Genomic DNA, 7,602 nt, shown 5'->3' with positions numbered 1-7,602 from the left:
TATACCTACGATTTACTCATGCGTAACATACCAACTTGAGCTCAAATCTACACAGTACATCGCGCCTACTTGTGGCCGAAATCCTTCCGCGTATACACCCGCACATCCGGGATACAGACTACAACGCTACGAACGATCTTTCCTTCTGTTGGCAGCCAATCGATGCGATTGGGAAGTCATTGCAAACAAAGGCAGCTACTACGCTCGGCGATGCGGTGTGGCTCGCTGGGAGATATGCTGTGATTGCGGGTGCGCTGCTCGGGTGCGGGAGCACAGCAAACCAGCTGTATGCGTGGTTTGCCGGGTCAAAGGTTATCTCCGCCGAGTGTTGCCGTCGATGTCCATCTCCAGCGAGTCAAGCCGCATTCGCCGAGGCGTTAGAGCTGCCTTTGTTTCAAGTGGACTTTCCCAAACGCATCGATTTGAACTGCACAGAATGGAAAATCGTGATCGTACGTTTTAGTCTGTATTCTCCGGATTGCTGGGTGTATAAGGAGGAAACGATTTTGCACGATGCTACGGCGTGGATGTTACTGTGTACGATCTGGGGCTCAAGTTGGTTGCCGTTGACGCGTAGTAATCGTAGGTATTTTAAGGCTAGTAATGACGAAAGTTCGCCTTGTTTATTGATGTCACACTCGCTTCCCTATTATCTACTCCTGACGCTATGATGTCCTCGTGCAGCCCAAATACGAATATATCAGTTGTTAACGTAATGGTAAATATAAAAATCCAACAAGTTCTGTCTCTTCATTGTCAACCAATGAAATCACGTCCGGTTACTTCGGCTATTCCGATGTTCAACCAGGAAACATTGTAGGTAGTCTGCCCGCATCTATTTTTTTCGATTATATGTCCGAGTGAACCGAGGCTACCGGAAGGGAATTTCATGGTCGATCGAAAAATCTGACTCGATTATGGCCGAAAGTATTCGAAGTTACTTGACTCCATTGACGATGTATTGCTATGAAAACAAAGTTCGTGACAATGGAGAGAAGTCTTCGGAAGAGATATGACAAACGGAAGGTCTGTATTGTATTTTTGGGTCGGATTATCGGATATACCCGTCATGCCCTCAAGTGCTACTCGTTCACGTATCCAATGGACCACACCAAAATTGCAACAATTTTACAAGGGTGCTGGCAGACGATAAACCCGCCACCCTCACATTACAAGGGGTTATAACGTCTGCTTTGCGGACGAGGCGGTCGTGCGTACTGCAATGTTACTTGCAGTGACTGGCATTTACAGGTGATTATAGGCCGAAATGAGTAGAGAACATAAGACTTTTGGGAATTTTCGTGTTTATTTCATTATTTTTTTATTGAGACGTTCCAGTGCTGTGTCTGCTGATTATAGGACGCCCCATGCTCGCACACTAGTGCTCATAGGGCTCTATGTCCCCGGTACTTGCCGCGGAATCCCTGTGGTTACGATCCGGTATACGGAACGTCCCTGGCTATTTGTATGGTTAGGTTAGGATTAGGGTTATGGGTTAGAGTTAGGGCTAGGGTTAGGAGTAGGCGTAGGCGATGCTAAGACTCGTCTAGTGGAGTAGGCGAGGTCACGGTCCGGCTATTAGCATACGTACACGTGTACCAGGTATACCGGGTCGCCCAGGATAGAGAACATGCGGGTCCCATAAAACCCAATGTGCTAACCTCACCCTAACCCTAACCATTTATTATTGATTAAATATTCATATTTATTTGTGTAAAATGACATTGTAATTAGGTCAGGACCCTGTTCCTCTTTGAACTTGAAGATTGAACCCGGGGGGTCAAGATCCCTGATACATTACCGAGTTATTAATCGTGAACTCTTTGTGAGTAAATTCGGTCATATTATTACAATAGAGCCTACCTTTCACAAATGATCGCAGGCAGACTTGGAGTTGGACGTATTTCGATGGTGCATTTCTTCCTGTTGTTGAGTTTATTGCACAGCAAAACTCTACCGTCTTACGTCTCTCTTCGCTCGAATCCTCGTCTGCGTCCAAACAATGTACATAACAGATATGGCGCCACATAAAGTAACGGCATGTTATGACGTCAATGAGATTTCACATTCCTGTGCGGTGGATATATGTTTCATGCCATCTGTATGTTCGCGTGACGTCAGGTGTACGTCAGGTGTACGTCAGTGGCTAGGCAACACCTACAATCACGCACGCCTCCGATCGTATGCTTATAGGGGCAATCCATACACATCATTTCGAGCAACCAAATGCCGCAGGGCATTATGGCGCCGGACGTTTCTTCTTGAGTGGTGGGTTCGAATCCATCTGTTTATTGTTTTTATTTTTCTATTTTTCTATCTTGTATCATTTACTATTTTGTGTTAGTGTTGTGTTTAGTCTTGTGTTGGGTTAGGGTTAGGGCTTAGGGTTAGGGTTAGGGTCTAGGTTGAGGTTTGCGCGTTCGGTGCGTGACGTACACTGACGTTCACGGCATTCGGATGGCGATGGCAAACATATTCAAGCCTGTAGATGCGAGTCACTAGGTGGCCGGGACCAGCTCATTATCAAATGGCGAATCGCGTGACGTGACGTTCTGATGTGATGTAGAAACTACATGCGTTGTCGGTGCCTTAATAATTATAATAGTTTTGAAAGGATTTACAGGTATCTCAAATTTCTATTTCACTGGCAGCTAAGACCAGTCCGCACTGCAGCTACGACCACACGCGGCCATTGGACTCTTGAGCCGCAGTGCCAGTTGCAGTGCATGGCAGGCAGTCGCCATAGATACAATAATGTACCCAACCCGAAGGCGATTAGGCGTTACAAGCCTCCCTGATCCTTTTGTGCGGAGGAATGCCGAGTGATCACTCGCGACCGTGTTTGACTGTAGTGGTTTTCAAGACTAGAACTTCCAATGGCGTTTATCTCAACACGAACCTTTCTCCGCTTCAGGAACTTTACTATGTATGCGCAATACTCGTATTAATAGATTTAATGGTTACACAAATCGACAGTGCGAGCGGCGATATGAGGCGCCATTTCTGTTGACCTGTGAGCGATACGGCATTTCCCAATGCCGCCATAGCGATCTGGCAAACACAGCGCCCTCGATTGGTCGCGTAAATCCGCTCTTGCAACGAAGTACGCTCACAGCGTCACAGACTGGCGCTCAGTCTATTGCGCTGTACTTCGACTTTTTGTACCAGCCGTTATTTCGTTTAATACAGGTATTGCGATACTGTATTTCCCAGATAGCGGAGAAGGTTCGTGTTGGACTAACCGCAGTTTGGGTTTCTAAGTCTCTGAAAAACGCAACCCAGCAAACCGGGCCGAGTGATTCACGCGGGCTTGTCCTCGCACAAAAGGAGTAGGCGAGGCTTTGTACCCTATCCTTCTTGGTTTGGGTTACCTATGTATTCTAGCAGTCGCCATGATACAGCGCACCTTGAACGTTTCATAAAATATAATTTGCTAAATAAAGTCGAAAATCTAATACTCGTTACTTAAATTCTAATGACATATGTTTCTTTCACCTTATTATTGACCGAAGTTTCCTGTCAATTCCGTGTGATGCTCTATGCAAACCACACTAACGCCGCCCCCCTATTGCTCACTTGCACAGTGGACTGTTGGTGTTAATATTTATATCGCAGGTAGGAAAAAGCGCTCGACTCCATCCGCTCGACACCTCGGTGAATTTCCACGATTAACAGCACAAAGACAATACATTCTACTCCATCTTGTGTTTATTTCGGCAGCAGGTTCACTTGTGGAAATACAGACTTTCGCTGTTCGTATGAGTCTGTACGCGAACCACAAAAACCCTGGCGAAATTCGCGTTCGTAACGTTGGCGGTCGAATGTAAATGTCTGCCGGATCAGGAAACGCCCTCCTCCAGCGGCGCTATTGGTCATTCGTGCGCCGCCCGAACGCTGGCAACGGTTTTTTGCAACGCATTCAATGGCGCAGGCTCGTACGGGAGGTGGAAAAGCAGCGTCGGTGCTTCCCAAATGCAATGCGCCGCCTATAGCCATGTACTTGCAGCTTTAAATGAACGCGCAACGTTCGCGAACGCGAGACATTTTTGTCAGTCTTTTGTGTGATTTCGCCGTGACACAGTGGGTACGAACGAGACATTATGTTTTGTATACAGTGACACTGTTGTTGAAGAGAAACAAAGACGGAATCTGTTTGTGTGTATTTGTGCTTGGTGAAGTCGTGAATCAGCGAGAGTCGGCAAATTTCGCATCCGGCTTTCCTACCTGTATATTATATAATGTTAAGCGCTGCACAGTCGCGCGCCGGAGCAGTGGCATCGCAGCGTACGCTTGGACGTGATTTGGACGGAATTTACAGGAACTATTGCGCGATAGTTGAAGGAGGTAGGGCTAGTATAGGTATAGAAACATTCGTATTTAGTTGCTTATTTTTATTGAAACCGCTTCAAGTGCCTGTGGAGTGTTTTATGTATGGTTCTCGACCGAATGACTTTCTGTCCATGTTACTTTTTTGCTCATCTGACATTAGTCAGCGATGCCGCTTGTGAATCGCATGATCGTCCGTCGGTTCCGGTCCTGTCGTCCGTCCGTACCTCGTCGTCCGTCGTCGAGCGTCCGTCCCCGGTCAACAGTTTGGGCACAATCTTAACGTTGACTACGGTCACGTTATTCGGGCGTGGGGGGTATCGAACGAGTTGGCTGCGATAGTCGGGGTCACAAGGTCAAAGGTCAAGAGGTTGTAAACGAAGCGGGACATTCACTCCTGTACTTAGGTGTATAGGGAGGCAATGCAGCAATTGCCGCGCACAATTAAACGGCTCGACCAGGTGTGGTAGTTCGGTGTCTTAGCATCTTGGTTAGGAAAGCATCACTGTGCCGAAAATGAAGGTTCACAGCGTAAAGGTCAATGGGCACAGGGCAGATTTAGACATTTTGCTCGAGGACATGGTCTGACTGGAGCGTTGAAAACTTTGTTTGTTCAGCGGCTGACTGCCATTTTTATTGGATTTTGAAAGACCATGAAATCTACTTTCTGCTGAACATCGCGAGGTAGTGTCAGATAACCTTTGCCCTCAAGGGAGGGTTAACATGGATTTGTTGACTGTGTAGAAAGGATTTGACTTGCCGGCGTTTGCTAGGTAGAATCTTACATGACTGGATGTATGAGGCTACATGTCACAGTGGAAATTTGCAAGCTAAATTTGGTAAAAGAGGTTTCTGCTCCTGTAATCGGATATTTCTATGGCTTCTGTACTGTCAGTAGTTTCATGTACGTATGCCACTGCCGTGGCTACTGCCAGGTGCATGTCGTTGGTTGATACTGTGTGTTTTTTGCTCTGCGTTGATATGGTTAAGGGCAGCTCTCTATTGCAGCCTGTAGGTTGCGGCTAGGTAAATGGATGGTGCTTACCTATTCTGTCTGCATAGTTGTTTGCCTACTAGGTATGATGGGGCTTCCTCTTTAATCTTGAAGCACACTTAACGTTACGCTGCCTCTCGTGGCACTTTTATACGATCCACGAACATTCCTTTGAGAAGGTTGCTTATCCTCCCTGCTGCATTCACTGTTTTCGGCGTGTATGTGACACCTTTTGCGACTAACAGGGTTTACTGGAATTCCACACTCACCACAGAGTTCACCGCAGTAGACGTTAGAATGCAGCGCTGTCGCCTCTGCGGCACTTGTTTATTTTGGTGAGGTTATTTGGCGACGAACGGCGGTTCCTTGAAATTTTCGTGCAGATCGCATGCAAATGCATGCGCTGCGAATGCTGGCCGTACGCCGCTATTGGCGCGAATAACTACCCGTTCCCTTCGTACATGACTTTACCTAGCCTTAGCTACTATAGCCCCGTTCGATTAACTGCGCTCAGGGCTAGCTTATCATTGTCGGCTGGAATACACTACGACCTGTTACACTGTCCCCTGAAAATGGAGCGCTAAAACGAAAGTTATGGGCTTTCTTAACACTTATTACTTATTTTTACAATACACTTTAACAACTTATATTTACTTATATTTACATTACATCTTAATACACTTTTTACTTATATTGTCCTACTGGACAGTCTCACCTTCTTTTTGACACTTTCAACAACTTTAACACGATGTATTTGACATTTTTTCACAAAGTAGTCAGCTACGGTCACTTTCATTTTGAACGAAGTGGGTGCGCACGATGAGGTTACGGATTGTACGCAAAACACATGGCACTATGGTTGAGGTATTATTCACCTGGGGGTGATGGGGTTAACTCGCTGCTGATGTGCCGCTTCTCCTGTTGCAAGGCAAATCAGCGGAGCTTCACCCCTCACCCGGAATAATACATGGCACATAGCTGCATGTGTTTTGCGTACCTATCGTTAACGTCACGCGGTGCGCACGCACTTCGTTTCAATGAAATGACAGTAGTGCTTACTTTGTGGAATAAAAGGACAAATACATCGTGTAAAGTTGTTGAAAGTGTTCAAAAAGATAGGTGAGATGTCCATGTAGATAAATAAGTGTTAAAAAGCCCAAGCCTAGATTAGCACCCCAGATTAGTGTAGCACATATGAGAAAACATATTGAGGGGTCCCAAACTATCCTTCTTGATCAGCGACACCAGATACTTACACCACTTGTCCACATGCTAGCCATTATCCACACACGTATCCTCACACATCCGCGCATCACACGTATCCTCACACATATCCAAACGTCACACGTATCCTCACACATATCCAAACGTCACACGTATCCTCGCATGCATCCATGCGTCAGCAAACATAGCAGCTCGTTTCTTAATTACGACCCTCGACGACGTTATACGCTCGCTTGGTGCATGGTTGCAGTCGCTCTGCTACCGAGACTTCGTATTCCGACCTCGGTGACCTCCACCGCAGTCGTCGCCACCGCTAACTACTCACGCTCCATGGAGAAACCGGTCGAAACCAGTCTGCGCACGAAGCTGTCAACAGAGTTGCAGGTGCGCTGTCGTCCATCCCTCTCTCCGTCCGTCTGTGTGTCCGTCCATCCCTCTCTCCGTCCGTCTGTGTGTCCGTCCATCCCTCTCTCCGTCCGTCTGTATGTCCGTCCATGTATGTCTGTTATATGTGTACAGAGGCGAAAATGAGAGGCTGGAAGGAGGAGTGCGGATTGATGGTAGGATGACATAGTATGCAGGTATTGAGGTGAGTTGGAATAAGCCATATCGGAAAGTCCCCGCCGCCATATTGAGATCAGATAAGAGGGGGTATAAGTTGACGGTGTATAACATGAGTAGGATAGGACTATTCTATGTTTTTGATCTATAATTATTCTCTTCACTAACACCGTACTTCAATTCACAAGTGCGTTTCTGTTTACATAAACATTTACAATATATTAGGGTCATGGATATTTAGCATGTGTGTTAATGCAAAAACAAAAATGCACGAGTGTTTACATAATCGTGTACTTCTTAAGCGCGCCTCGCCATTTATACCTCATTCTGTGACCTAATAGCACAGCTGGACTTTCCGATCTCACTTATTGGGAAGCAACAGGCTGAGGCAGAGTATGAAGGAATGGTATAAGCGAAAGGTTAAACAGATGTCGTGAAACGGAGAGATGGATGCAAGGGTTATACTGAAACATAGAGAGAGAGGGGGGCCGAAAAGA

General features: G+C 46.4%; 1 long non-coding RNA gene across 2 annotated transcripts in view; it reads left to right on the top strand.

Moving 5' to 3' along the window:
- The first annotated feature begins 2,586 nt into the window (after positions 1–2,586).
- The window catches only part of LOC106818247, an 8,866-nt gene continuing 3,850 nt past the window's right edge, over positions 2,587–7,602 (top strand). Inside the window, exons 1-2 of one of the 2 annotated variants that reach the window (XR_001395172.1) lie at positions 2,587–2,623; positions 6,795–6,928. This is a non-coding gene — a long non-coding RNA (uncharacterized LOC106818247). Of the gene's footprint in view, positions 2,624–6,408; positions 6,440–6,794; positions 6,929–7,602 lie in introns of those variants that run through there. The other variant, XR_001395173.1, reaches the window with a different exon arrangement.

This window comes from Priapulus caudatus, unplaced genomic scaffold, assembly GCF_000485595.1.
Source record: "Priapulus caudatus unplaced genomic scaffold, Priapulus_caudatus-5.0.1 Scaffold2114, whole genome shotgun sequence".
NCBI classification, from domain to species: Eukaryota; Metazoa; Priapulida; class Priapulimorpha; order Priapulimorphida; family Priapulidae; genus Priapulus; species Priapulus caudatus.
Note: the sequence above shows the minus strand (reverse complement) of the source record. Positions and strands in the feature narration are given on the sequence as shown.